General features: G+C 39.9%; 1 long non-coding RNA gene across 1 annotated transcript in view; it reads right to left on the reverse strand.

The window, feature by feature from the left end:
• LOC146506184 (uncharacterized) overlaps nucleotides 1-15,145 on the reverse strand; it is a 351,963-nt gene that overhangs the window by 314,740 nt on the left and 22,078 nt on the right. The window lies entirely within an intron of this gene.

The following is a 15,145-nucleotide window of genomic DNA, read 5'->3' on the forward strand; positions in this document are numbered from 1 at the left end:
AGCTCTAGATCAAAGAGCAAAGAGCAACAATGTCTACATTCCATCATGGAAACAGGAAGGTCCTGCTTGTGTGAATAGTGGTTCACTGTGATGGCTCACTAGTAGAGCCAGACAGACGTGAGATTTTAAGGACGTGTGTTTTGTTTTTGTCACAAAGAACTTGTAAATTACTCATTTACAGACTCTAGCATTGCTCGGATCAGCTGGTCATCGTGTTGCCACGTGGGAAATTGCACAGTGCCCTCTGGTGGACAAATTACAGCAACCCCAACACTCATAACAAGGTATAAGAGTGCTTCTCCTGTCTCTTTGATCCTGTCTCATTAATTTTAAAAATCAGCCGTCATAAATCCCAGCAGTAGTAGTAGTAATAATAATAATAGGTGCTTTTAAAGACCCAGCAAAATAAAAACAAATAAATAAATAAATAAAATCACAACTATAAAACCAACCAACATAACAATAGAGTAAGACAAGTATTAATGAAGGGTATGCTGTTGTGAACAGATGGGTTTTTAAAGACAAAATGTAAAGTAGAAAGAGAGTTCATGGTCCGGAGATCTGGTGGAAATCCTTCCAAAGTCTTGGGCCAGAACAACTAAAGACTCTTAGTCCCATAATAGTCAGGTGAGCAGATGGAACAGACAAAAGAGACGCTGAAGAGGAGCAGAGTGTACGAGAGGGTATGTATGGAGAAGATCAGATAAATATGGATAACATGGAGTTGTTTAACCACAGGTCTTCTGGTTCTGGATATAATACGAGCAGCTGAATTCTGAAGTAACAGCAGTTTATGGAGAGATTTATGAGGAAGACTGTACAGAAAAGAATTATAATAACATCAACGAGATGTGACAACAGCATTGACAAGCATGGCGGTACTGTTTGGAGTAATTGAAGGATGAAGGCGACTAATTTTGCGAAGATGAAAATAAGCAGAGTGATAGTGGTGAAGGAGAGAGTACTGTCGAGGATGGCACCCAAACTATTAACCTGAGGGGAAGGTGTGACAACAAAGTTAATAATAAATAATGAAAAACGTTTGGCTTGAGATGGTTTAGATTAGCCCATTAGAATAAATTCTGTTTTATGAAAGTTATGAGTAAAACAAACTTTGATTTTACTTAAACGATCAGAAATGGATGTTAATGGGAGAGTAGCTGTGGGTTCGGAAGAGAAATAGAGCTGGGTGTCATCTACGTAAAGGTGAAATTACATTATATTTCCTGAATATATTACCTAGAAGTAGGAGATAAATAATGAAAAAGCAAAGGCCCCAGGACAGAGCCTTGGGGTACACCGGAGTTAATTGAAGTAGGTTGTGATCTGTGGATATATAATTGAACAAACTGTAAATGGCCAGAGAGGGACATCAGTATTATCAATATTATCAATATTAGCTATTATATATGTACCTACTGATATATCTGTGAGACTCTGCTTATTCTACTTACCTACTTAAGTAGGTGACTCAATGGCAGACCTACTGTGGCAAGTCAAAATATCTGCAATGCAAACTCAATATTTAAGGTCATAAGATTCATATAAAGTACGGAAAAGTACAGGTATGGTCTCACATTGACATTATGTCCTATGGATGATGCTGGCACCATACAGATGTGCTTAGATTGAAGACGTGTGACAGCAGTCGTACTACAGTATTATTATGAGTACAACTCTGGGTTTGAAAAGATGTATGGGATGCATGTAGTTCCATCAGGTGTTGTAGAACTGTTATCAAAAAATGGAAACCCAGTTTAACAGCATTCCCAGTGGGCGTGGACATGGACACATAGGATTTTGGAAGAATCACAATATCAACAAAGTTGCTACAGACTAAATTCTTAATAAGGAAAAAGTCCATTTTATTGGATGGCTTGGCAAAATGAATATGTGCCAATGATCTCATTTATGTTACTTGAGAACCTTAACGGAAAAAATGTAAGGATTTCTGAATGTCTTTCAAGCTAATAATCAACAAGGGATCTGTTTTTGGACTAAAAATGGAAAAGGAAAAAGAGAATAATGTTACAAAAGTGAGATTAGAAAAGACTTCTGTCTCATGTATAAGTTGGGCTGACTGTGCTACAAGTGGTGTGAAACGTTAGAAACACTACGACCTGCTAAATAAGGATGTAATGAATCTATAAATAAATCAGTTTTTTTAATCAAGTGGGGACTGAATATACCTACAAATACTTTTATTTATAAAGTTAGTCATTATTTCTTTGTTTTCTTTCTGTGCTTTTTTCTCTGACTTTTCTTCTTCTTTATGATCTTTGCACTTTTTCTTCTTTCTTTTTTTAAATTTGTCCGGACGATGTATCTGAGGAGGAGGAATATTTTACATGAAGACACTGATTTGCCTCCAAACACTGACTCAATACTTGAAACATGATGCAAACCAGGACCCTTCAAAGTAAAACGCATGCCTTACTGCTACAATGAACACACTTCAAAAGCTGCAACTTTAACTGTAAAGAAAAATAGTATCTGTTACCAGTTTGGGTCACTGTGGCAATCATAGCAATCACCAACAGGTTTTCAGTACAGCGCTGTGAGATCCACATATGAGGACGTTCGTTTTAAAATTCGATGGAGCAGTGGCAGTATCACGTCCTCGTAGGTGGATATCAGGCCCTTGTAGAGCAAAATTTAGTATTTTGGTCTAGAGAACCCAAAATGTAACTAATGTGAGATAAAAGTAACCACATAAAGCTTAAAGCTTTGTAGTTTCAGACCTACACTGATATGAACACATGTATTCGTTTCAGCATCCATGTATGGGTCAAAATTAATGAGCTGTGCCTCAGATTGTTGTATATTATTCTGCTTCTGAGCTCGTTCGTGGGAGTGAAATTACTTGTGGACTCTCAGTTGGTGTGTACACTTTCTTTGGTCACTTAATATTTTAGGATGGTTCATCGGGCCTTTCAGTGGTGGCTTGCCCAAAGCTTCATCTATGACTAAAGGGGTCAGCCAAGTTATTCTCATAGTCATCAGCTGTGTCCATATATGATTTACAGTGTTTATACTACTTTGCACAAGAATGCAGGCATGCCCAGCAGTGGGAAGAGGCCACACAGAAATAAATTACTGCCAGCTGATTGTATTGACTTTTAGAAGTGTTACGTCAAGTGTTTCACTGAATCCACAAACATGCTGTGGTTCACCCTCATCGGTGCTTTCTTACCATCAGAAGTTCTCGGGAGCCTCGCCGAGATGTCCAGTAGTTGCCACTGGCTGTGTTGTTAAGTCTGCTGGTGACCTCTTTGAGTCCCAGCGGATCTCCATTTTCCCTGAACTTTCCCTTTAACCGAAGTTCAAGGCTGGCTCTGAAAGACAGCTTTGAGAAATTAGAAGAAATTTAGTAGTTTGAGGAAAAAGGAAGGTCACAGAGGGGGAATTGAAAAATTTGCATGTGATCTGCAAAACCTGGGCTCAGGAGCTTTTTAACCAAACTTCAGACTAAGGTTATCATCAAAGAGCTCTCACGGTAATTAGCAGGACAAGAACACCGCTGCTTGTTTGTTGTTGGATTTCTCAGTTCACTGTCTCCTGGTGGAGCCACAAAGCAGCACCTGTTCACTTGTTACAAATACTCCACCTGTCAGCACTGAAAGGAAGGGTGTGTGTGTGTGTGTGTGTGTGTGTGTGTGTGTGTGTGTGTGTGTGTGTGTGTGTGTGTGGTCTCAGCTGCTTCAGCTTCAGCGAGTTTCCAGAGCCAGTTTTCTCATTTCAGCGTAGTTTCTATTGTTCAGAAATGGTAAGTTTTAGGTTTGTTTTCATTCTCTGATGGACACGCCGCATTATTAGGGTATTAATTCAATACACTCTCAATGCACAACTTATCTAATAGTAACAAATTTACTATATCCCAGTTCCAAGCAATTCACAACCAGTGTTGGTCAAGTTACTTGAAAAAAGCAATCGGTAACTAATTACCGATTACTTCCCCCAAAAAGTAATCCCGTTACTTTACTGATTACTTATTTTCAAAAGTAATTAATTACTTAGTTACTTAGTTACTTTTTAAAAACACAATTTACAACCTGAATAGGTGATAAAGTGATAGATCTTTCAGCCCAATTCTACTTTTTCTACATAATCATCATACAAAATGTAATCAAATGGAAAAGTCTCTTTTTAAAACTTGTTTTATTAGTTTTAATCTTTTAACTTTATGCATCAAGCAAAAATTTAATTATATGCAACATTCTCTGACTGGAAGAAATTAGTTTAACATTTAAACTTATTTTCTGCACATTCCAGCACATAAAATATTTTTTGTGTGTTTACACTCAGTCTTTCAAATAGATGCAAGTAAAACACAGCAGAAAATAAATAAAGTCAAAGACTAGCGGTCCTGTTGCTCTATTTTCACCTGTAAAGCAGGAGTGGGGTAGGCGGAGGGTTACCCTGGTGCAGGTGTGCAGCGGTCAGTGGAAGGATACGCGAGTTTCTCTGTGAGTTTCCCATTACGTCGTAGCTACTCGGTGCTTGTTTGGAAGTTTAGGGGTTTTTTTCGCTGTAAAAAGAAGTTTTCTTCCCACGCACAACGGACACTAATGTTTTTGTCACTTTTTATGGAATCAAACTCAAAGTAAGGTCAGTACTTCCACGCTTTAAACGCTGCACGCTCATACTCTCTCCGCACTCGATATATGATCCATTGTTGATCTGCACACAGCTGTTGTCACGAACGTCGCACCCGCTTACGTCACTGTCATGAGACATTCTCGCAAAAAAAATCACGGTTTTAGTAACGTGATTTTTTTTTTCCTACGGGAAAGTAACGGTAATCTAATTACCGTTTTTGCAATAGTAATCCCCTACTTTACTCGGTACCTGAAAAAGTAATCAGATTACAGTAACGCGTTACTGCCCATCTCTGTTAACAACAAATATATGGTTAACTGTTAGAGCACATTTATGAATAAAAGAGTTATTCGGTTTTTGTGATAAAATCTAATTAAAAGAGAGAAAAATTCAACCATAACCGAGACATGGATGGAAGAAAAATCATGTTTATTTTCCACAAATAAGCAGAAGGAGGTTTCTCATCATTACTGATGTTTGGTTCTTTGAAATTAATCATATATTGAACAGATTCATGTCAATCTGCACAGATCACCACTGAACAAATGGGCACTTTGTGCCAGTCTGTACAACACATGAGGGGCAGTTTTGTGTGTTGCACGTGTGTTTTTTGCAGTCGATGCGCGTAGACGGTGCACACACACGTTGCAGCTCTTCGTTTTGTTGCAACTGGATTTAGAACAGAGAGATCTCCTGATCAGGATGATTTTCTACAATGAAAAGCTTTTTATTGGCCTTCGTTGTACCACATTGGCAGCCATTCAGGGTGGCTCATTCCTTGGCCAAGATTCTCAACTGATGGTGCTGCTATAGCTCATCTGGTTGAACAGGTGACTCATGTGCTGTAGGCTAGAGTCGCTGCTGCGGAGCCTGGATTTGAGTCACAATAAGTTGTACTAATTTAGGAAAGTATAAGCCAAGAATAGAAAAGGTTGCCCTATAGTTCACATATGCATAAAACAGCTTTCTGTGCACACATAGAGAGTGAAACTGCACGAGTAAGCAGACCAGCCATGTCCACCCAGATCAGATTCCTGCAGAGCTCTGGTGTAGTTGCTGAGACTAAGGTGTGGAAGTGTACTGCTTGGATGGATTTCAGGTGCTGAAACGTTCCCTGTGGAGACTTTATTGGAGGTCCTCAGCTCCTGGTAAAACAGCTGAAAAGCAGCTGATTGCAATCCTAGACTTGGAGCTCATCCAGCAGAAAGGAATGGAGCTGTTTGTGCCTGTAGCTGGTGCAGGCACAAACCAGTTTGTGTGCTTCAAATTCCAGCTGACAGCTGGAATTTAAGTGTTTATGGACTCGTTTTCAGTCAAAAATGGATTACATTTTAACCCTGTGTCACATACCAGCTGACACATAAAACTCCATTATGCACATTTCCAAATTGGAGCCAGGTACAACCCTATTCCAAAAGCACTAAAAGGGGGGGGGGGGGGGGGGGGGGGAGCAGCAAAAACTTAAATCTTAGCATTTTTCACTTCTCCTGAAATGCCAGAAACACATCTGCCAGCAATCAAAACAGAAACTCTCCCTTTATTCTTTCTGTTCTGGTCAACTCACGATGATACATCCATTTTTCCACAGATAAAGTCGCTTCTAAAGACATTTACACATGAGACACAGATCCTTTTTTTCACTTTAAGTGGTGCCTGGGTGGCCGTGGGTTGGAGGACGGAAGATAAATCTGGTCTGTTTTTCCTCACAGGAAACAGCCAGACTGAGCAACACTGATCTTCACTAATCCATTATCCACCTCTGAATCTGGCCCACCCCTGGGCCACCATACATCTTCATTTGGAGCTTTCACTGGGTCTAATCACACACTTGAACTCCCAGCGTACACACACGCACGCACTCCCACAAAACAAAGTCTTGACAGTTCAGGATTAACATATGTGTTTATGCGGCCTTTTCGTTTTCTTTCATCTTGATGTACTAATGGTTTTGACAAGAGGAAAATGCTCTTCAGTCACCGAATACATATCTAAAAGTAGAACTTACAACAACACGCGGCATCTGGAACTGGAGCAGGTTGGGTATATTTCCTGAAAGTAGGACTTTCAGTAGGAGGATGAGCCTCCACAGAGATTTCTAGGAGCAAAATTTTCTCTAAATACGTCCTTTTATTTCACTTCCAACTAAAATGCGTAATTGGTGATGGCCTGTTGGAGTTCTGAGCAGTTACAAATGAACAAGGTTAGGAACTAGAGGCTAAAAATCTTTAACTCTGTTGGTTGGTGTAACAACTCCATCCAACTGATGGTGGGACAATCCACCATCTCTATCAGAAAACAGTGTTTTGCTGAAACTGCAGACTGATTTGCATCTGCATTAATGCGATTGTCATGACTTCTGGGTAGAAGCATCTGAAATGAGTGTCCTCTTTATGGTGGCTAGGCTGTTTAGCAAGAAACCTCGGAGTAGAGTTGTAGCTCCTTCACTTCAAAAGTACTCAGCTGAGGTGGTCCAGGCTTCTGATTATCATGCTTCCGGTGTGAATTCTCTTAGTGGTTTCCCAAGCACACCCAGTTGGGAGGAGACCCAGAGTAAACTTGCAACTCTCTGCAGAGAAAATAGATATTGTCTGGGTTGGGAGCATCGTAGGATCCCTGGCAAAAGAGACATCTGGGATATTGCACTTAGCCTGGCGCCATCATGGCCAAACTTTGGATAAGGAAAAGAAATGAAAGGATGGAATTTCAAAAGATAATTATAAACGGAGTAATCAGAAATAATAATGTGAACTGGAGAAAAAGTCACATCCTGATAAAATGCTAATGCTCTTTTATCTATTCCAGCCTCGGTCGCATTTTCACTAGATGCCGCTGTGTGCATGTGTGCCTGACAACAAATCAATTCAACAGGCAGGTAATATAAATATAATTTTTTATCAGCACTTTTTCCTTCTAATTTGTTCTTTCTAAATCATTTAACCAACATCACGCAAGAGAAAGCAAGACCAGGACTTGATATTGAGTTTTATGTATTTTTTGGTCATTATTTGCAGTATAGAAAATATTAATAAATCCAGATAGCAAAAGCAGAAGCTACACTTTTTACTTTGATAGCTTTCACCAAAGGCAGAGGCTAAACAAACAACAGATACTGTAAACTTTACGGTATCTGTTTACGGCGTAAAGCAAAGATCGGACGTTAGGTAAAGCTGCACTTTTTGCAGCGATCTCGTATAGAAAACTATTCGCGGCTCTGAGCTGTAGTAAAGGGATCTCCAGCTAATATGTTGGTGCTGAAAACTAGCTTTACTTTGTTGTCTGAGTCAACTTTGCTAGCGAGAGACAGAGAGAGGCGTTGAAAGGCTGCTCCAACGGAACTTATTGTTTCAGAGGAAAACACGAACACGGTGTACAGTCGAGTCTTAATAGCTTACTTACAACTGGGCTCGTCAGGCACTCTTCTTGGCTGCAGTGGTTATTATTATATTTACATGCTTCCAGCTCCCGTTTCTGCTCGATGACAGCTCGTACTTTTCCACTCACATAACGGGTATGGCAGTCCATTCTCCCTGCAGCACGGACTACACTGCCCATGAGGCTACATGCTTTAGGTCGATGCCTGTAAAACTCTGCCTGTTGCCTTCATATTAAATAATTTTTAAAAATATTTCTTCATGTCATTATGAGACGGGAGATTATGACACAGGCATTTGAGCCTCTTAATGTGTGTTTTTTTTGGGTTTCCACCCGCGTGGAATTACCAAAAATAGGGTATAGCCTAACATACAATGACCTGCTACAATATGGAACAGGAAAAGGCCGCCGTGTAATCCATTTATTGCCAAAAAGTAACTTTTCTGTTTTAAACGTAACTGTAACGGAATACAGTTACTCAAATTTTGTATTTTAAAAATACAGTGCATGTATTCCGTTACTCCCCAACACTGGGTGCTGGTCAGTGTGGGTCATAGTCATGGAAGTCCAGCCACTCATTTCCCAAAGAAAGACTCTCCAGCTCTCGTCCACAGCATGTCTTTTGTCCCGTCTTCCTCCCATCATCCCAACTGGTAGCAGACGACCACCCCTCCCTGAGCTTTGTTGTGTTAGAGGTTTCTTCCTGTTAAAAGGAGTTTTTCCTTTCCACTGTCGCAAAGTTTGCTCATAGGGGTCGTTTGATTGTTGGGTTTTCTCCGTGTCATTGTAGAATCTTTACCAACTGTTGTTGTGACATATTTATATCAATAAAATAAATTGAATTAAGAAAAAAAATAATCATCTGTCATTTTTTCTGTCTGCTGCTGATCTGTTTACATCGTATATGGTGGTCCAGAGTATCTGAAACCTGTGGATTTTACAGTGTCCTTTTCTGGTTAATGCTCTGTTCAAGTCCTTGCTTGGTTTGTAATATCCAGGCTCACATAACTGCTTTTTAAGTACAGTTCTGACACGGTTTTAAATCCGATTTTCTTCCTCACTCTTCACCTGATGACTTTTGTCAAATTTTGCAAATCATCCACATTCAGATTGTTTTATTTCTTTTTGTGCACTTTTAACTGCCTAGCGGGTGTTTGTGTGTGTCGCTGATGTCGTCGTGAGTTCAAAGTGGACGGCTACTGGTGGTAAAGAAGTAAGATATCGCGTGCAGTTGTAGCCATCGTCCTAGAAAGATGGGCACACTACAGGCCAACATTCATCTTGAGCCAAGAAGCACAGAGTCATGCAGCACTGCGGTCATTACTGTGACTGATAAAGTTGGGTTGACTTTCATGACATGTGAGGGGGGGGGGGACAACATGCCAACCGGGTCTCAACGAAAACTGTGTGCTATGGCTGTTATGGAGATGTGCTTCAAAAGGACGGAGGAGGGGGGCCTCAGCAGCAGAATGTGTAACAAAGTAATACGACCACATTCAGAGTCGCTGGCTCCGGCTGCGTGACGCTCCGTCTCTACATCATGTGACCAGTATGCTGAAAATACACAACCAGTCATTACTTTCACAACAATCACTACAATCAGTGTTACACAACAAATTTGTCTGTAACCACTTTTTACCAAGTAGCTTTGTTTTCTATGTGTATCATTAAAAAATTGCGTAACTGTTTTCTGAGGTTTGGTTCCAGTCACTGTACCACATGCACACACACACACACCTCCAACCTTCAGCTACAGGGTAAGGTTATCAACATATGAACATCTACACCCAAAATGGTCCTGTCACTGTTTGTCTTTTACACTTCTTTCTTCCACATTCGGTGCTTTTTCTCCGTTCCCTTCAAAGCTCATCATGCTTATATCAGCCTGAAACAGGATATGTTGAGTGTAGTGGTTTCATGTAAGTGTTGTCCCCCCCAAAAATGAATATATTTAATGTTGTTATTTAGCCTTCTAACAGAATTCATGGATAATTTCAGCTAAGAGAAAGTTTTATACGAATTAGGTCGTGTAAATGAGGGAAACAGGAGACAGAAATTAAAAATAATCTGCAAAATCAAACATGCAGAGCTGTGGTCACCTCTAGTGAAAGGCTTGTAAGGGAGCAGCTGAAAGTAGATTCAACCAAGAACCAAGAAATCCTCAAAACGCAGAAAATCTATGATCTTATATTTTACTTACTCTACCAAACCTAAATAACAACAGTCACCATGAGCAGCACATCTCTGGTTCCTCCTGAAAAAGGTGTTTATAGTGTTCTTGGAATTATCCCAGTTCTCTTAATGTGAAGTTAGTTAATTTTATTTTTTTATTAGTTATTTTTAAGTGAAGATTAAATGATTTTCTCCTGATAAAATTCAGTTTAAAACATTAACGTCCACAAATATCATTGTGTTTAATTACAAAAATGTTTCAGTGCTTTTTGTTTCATTTGTAGATTATTTCTCTTAGCTTTAACTTTTAACATATATAGCATTCAAAGCATTCACCAGCAGTCTAACCCAATGCTTTTAAGACCATGTATGCTCAAGCTGGAGAAATTACAATGTTAATATTGCAATATTTCTATTTTTCTTAACCTGGTAAAATAGGAGGTCATATTTTGTTGTCCTGTTGAGTCCTATGACTTCCTATGTACCTATAAATGTAAATTTTATTAAGGGTCTTTTATATTATACTGCTGTTTTTTTAACAAGGTGCAGCTGTGTATACTGTATGTAGCCACCTGTTTGCCAGCCTTGCAGTCCTATCTGCAGACTCTTTGCCACGATTTGAAGAATCTGAGAATCAGACGACAGGTAGCGTCTCAGAGAGAGAGCGAGATGCACGGGGTGGGCTTGACGTGTAAATTTGTCCCTGTCAGCAGACCTGTAGATTGAGTGCATTGTGAGTCAGAAATAGCGCGAGTGCACAGGAGATGGTGCTGTTTGTGTATATTTAGACATTCACAAAATAATGATATGACAGCGACATCACATCAGATAGCAGCATGAGGAGCTGGCCTTGCGTAAACCCTGGATTAGGACTTGAAAACAGCTTGCGTTTGTAAGCAGGGCCGCAGGCCAGGACTCGCGCTGTGTGAAATCGATACTTCTGATCTGAGCTTTTCTTTCACAGCCTTGTTAGCTCGATGTCCCAACCCTTTGCGCACACAGGACACCTGTGTTTGGAGCTCCTGAGCTCAGCACATGCTCCAGGAGCAACGTTAGTGGCTCCTGTTACTCTGAGATCGTCAAAAGTCAGTTTGAAACCACGTTTTACTGCACAGCTTTTTCAGTGTCGGTCGCAGAGAATACGAAACATGCTAAGTTTTTAAAAAGCGTGTCCACTGGAATTATTCTTAATATAAGCAAGAGGTTACTGGGACTCCTACAATAGAAACCTTCAATGTGGTTTCATTTATAGGTTCAGCGTCAGGTTTCACAGCAGCTCTAACCGGATGTGTCTGCAGCACCTTCACTAAAGCTGCAATGGTTAGAAAAACATGAGACTACTGTACTGTAGTTACTGTCATTCATTACAGTAATAGGTCCATGATTGCAGAAGACATGTTTTTACACGCTGGTGTGGTGTCTCCATAGCTGCATCAGAATAAACTTCATACCATACTGCACTGAAATGTAACTCGGGGTGGATCGCTGTGTCTCAGTGAAATGAAGGAATGTGTTTCACTAAAATCTGAGGCAAAGTCACAACTCGGGAAAATTTTAACTGACGACTTTCTGACAACATATGTGATCAGGCAGCAGTTAGCACAGAGAGATGCAGTGTTGACTTTTCGTAGTTAACATTACAGGAATATATAAGTAAAGCTACATCATGCAGAAACCTTTAGAAGGAAATAAATCAGCAGTGTTGGTCAAGTTACTTGAAAAAAGTAATCAGTAACTAATTACTGATTACTTCCCCCAAAAAGTAATCCTGTTACTTTACTGATTACTTATTTTCAAAAGTAATTAATTACTTGGTTACTTAGTTACTTCTTAAAAACATGATTTACAACCAGAATAGGTGATAAAGCGATAGATCTTTCAGCCCAATTCTACTTTTTCTACATAATCCATCATACAAAATGTAATCAAATGGAAAAGTCTCTTTTTTTTAACTTGTTTTATTAGTTTTAATCTTTTAACTTTATGCATCAAGTACAAATTAAATTATATGCAACATTCTCTGACTGGAAAAAATTAGTTTAATATTTAAACCGATTTTCTGCACATTCCAGCACATAAAATAAAATATTTTGTGTGTTTACACTCAGTCTTTCAAATAGATGCAAGTAAAACACAGCAGAAAATAAATAAAGTCAAAGACTAGCGGTCCTGTTGCTCTATTTTCACCTGTAAAGCAGGAGTGGGGTAGGCGGAGGGTTACCCTGGTGCAGGTGTGCTGCGGTCAGTGGAAGAATCCGCGAGTTTCTCTGTGAGTTTCCCATTACGTCGTAGCTACTCGGTGCTTGCTCGGAAGTTTAGGGGTTTTTTTCGCTGTAAAAAGAAGTTTTCTTCCCACGCACAACGGACACTAATGTTTTTATGGAATCAAACTCAAAGTAAGGTCAGTACTTCCACGCTTTAAACGCTGCACGCTCATACTCTCTCTGCACTCGATATATGATCCATTGTTGATCTGCACACAGCTGTTGTCACAAACGTAGCACTCGCTTACGTCACTGTCATGAGACATTCTCGCAAAAAAATCACGGTTTTAGTAACGTGATTTTTTTTTTTCCTACGGGAAAGTAACGGTAATCTAATTACCGTTTTTTCAATAGTAATTTACTTACTTTACTTAAAAAGTAATCAGATTACAGATTACTGCCCATCTCTGTAAATCAGTGCCAACATTTGAATTTGACAGCAGTCCACCTACAGCGCTCCCCTCTGTCCTGATTTCCTCCCATCAAGTGACACAAGAGTCAAGCCCCACTAAATATCAATAACCCCACTACTACAAGTCAAACTGAAGAGTGTTACTGTCGAGGTCTTCTTGTCCTGATAAAGCAGTGCTTTTGTGTCAGCATAATTACATTCATAACTACATTCATAACTACATTCAGCATCTTATTATAAAGAAAGAGATCCAGAAGAACAACAGAAAGAGGAACACAAGACCAAAGGTGGGATTTAGAAAGGGAAAATAGAAGGAAGACTGGGCACAGGTAAAAAGAAGTAAATACAGATAAACCCAGGTGGAGGAGACAGTTACAAAAACAGGAAGCAAAGCAGCATCTTATGGTTTAGTCATGAACAAACCTGCTAAACCAAAGGAAGTTTTCGTCCTCTGAGTTTATCATGAAGCATTAAACAAAAATAATCTTGGCTCTCTTCTTCTAAGTTTACATGTGCAGAAATCTTCCCATCTTGTGCATCGTAAGTTTTAAAGCTGGACTAACAAACTAAAACCAAAGAAGGGTCCAGAAGCCATGTTTCCTATCAAATAACTGAACTTGTCTGAGGTCGCTGTACCTGTTTGTTCATTTCCCTGCTAGATGTCAGCGTCAGCTAAATGCCTGAAATGTAAAAATGTAGTGTGACCGGGGCAGGAGGCCAAATGGAAGTGCCAGCTTAGCAGAGATATAAACTGTCCCGCGCTGCTCCGCGATGAGTGATGCAGTGACAAATGTGACACGGGGGGAAGCCGGGGCCCAAGAGGGACGATGACACCAGCAGCGAAGCACGAGGGTGCAAAATATCACAGGAGCGTCCGGGCTGTGAGGAGAGGGCGAGCGGTGATAGTTAACGATGGCCTCGCTTCCCGTCGATCGCATGCCTTTACGGTGAGATTGACCTGTTTGGATTGCTGTAGTGGGAGGTGTGTGTCGCTCTGAGATGAGATGCAACATGCGGACATGTGCACCGGTTTGTAATTTATCATCGTGTGAGCCTCGCAGATTCCTGCTGTATCCACTCCTCTCAGCCTCTACCTCTTTGTGTGCTTTTGCTCTCCATCCAGCACATTCTCACTGCAGCTCCACTTCTAGTTTGGTTTTTCTTTGCTCTCCTGAGTGATGCAGTTCAGCCTAAAGCTTTACATTACACAAGAAGATAACCTAATAAATATAATTTGTCTGCTTATTTAAACAGGCATCCTTCCTCTCTTATCCTGCGTTGCAGTTTTTATCCGTCTTTCTGTTTTTCACCCAGAAGCAGACGTTTTTAACACCTTATCCTCACACAGATTTTCAGATGTCTGTCTAAGAAGTGGGATCCATTTTCTCCAGAATTATGTTTTCCTACTTTAAATGCTCATTTCAAAGTTTTCACTTAAATAGTAATTATGCAGAGCTGAGAACTGTGCTTTGCAGGCACCATAGAGTTCTGAACAAATACAGAAAACTCAGCATTTCAGGCTCATGCGGCCCTGTGTCCTCATACAAGTGGTTTCTGGGAAATGACGCCGAGCTTCAGCGTGCTGATGATGTGGTTTTCTTTTTAACCTTTGACACTTGAACTGGGAAAACTACGGCTGTGATATTTTACCACACTCTTTGATGCTTGTGTACTTTTACTGTTCAAATATTCATTCCTCCAAGAACCAGTGTCACTGTGGATTTGAGACACAGTTGATATTTTAGTTTTCAGAAACAATAGAAAAAAATATATTTAAATATCAGCCATGGTCATATAGGGATATTGTCATGGTTACAGGTATGAGTCATATAATGATTCTGATGCCTCGTTAAAAACTAAAACCCTTAAATTACATATAATTTAAGGGTTTTAGTTTTCCACATATATATCCTAACTCGTTATGGCTGCCCAGTGGGATCTCCGCTTGTGCAGTTTGCTTACAGACCACTTGATGGCGCGCTTGAACCAGTTTCTGTTCAGCTCGTGTCCTGAAACGTTTCCTACCCGGTGGTTTTTTTTTGTTTTTTTTTTGATATTTGCTTTTTCATAACGTGGTGGAAATAAGGAGTACAGATCCAAAAATATTATCACGTTTTACTTTCTATCACTCTGTTTTTTGTTTGCTTGTTTGATTTTCTTTAACACAAATATCCTGCAGATTAAAGGTCACCGTCAGGCTGATAGACGGTTGTTATTTGGGTGTTACAGCAGCACTTCACTGCTGTCTTCAGTTTGCGGCGTGTTTAAAAAATTATAAATTTAAATTATTTTCACCTATTGATTTATGGGAAACTCATGGCGTCTC

This window comes from Neolamprologus multifasciatus, chromosome 12 (assembly GCF_963576455.1).
Source record: "Neolamprologus multifasciatus chromosome 12, fNeoMul1.2, whole genome shotgun sequence".
In the NCBI taxonomy this organism is placed as follows: Eukaryota; Metazoa; Chordata; class Actinopteri; order Cichliformes; family Cichlidae; genus Neolamprologus; species Neolamprologus multifasciatus.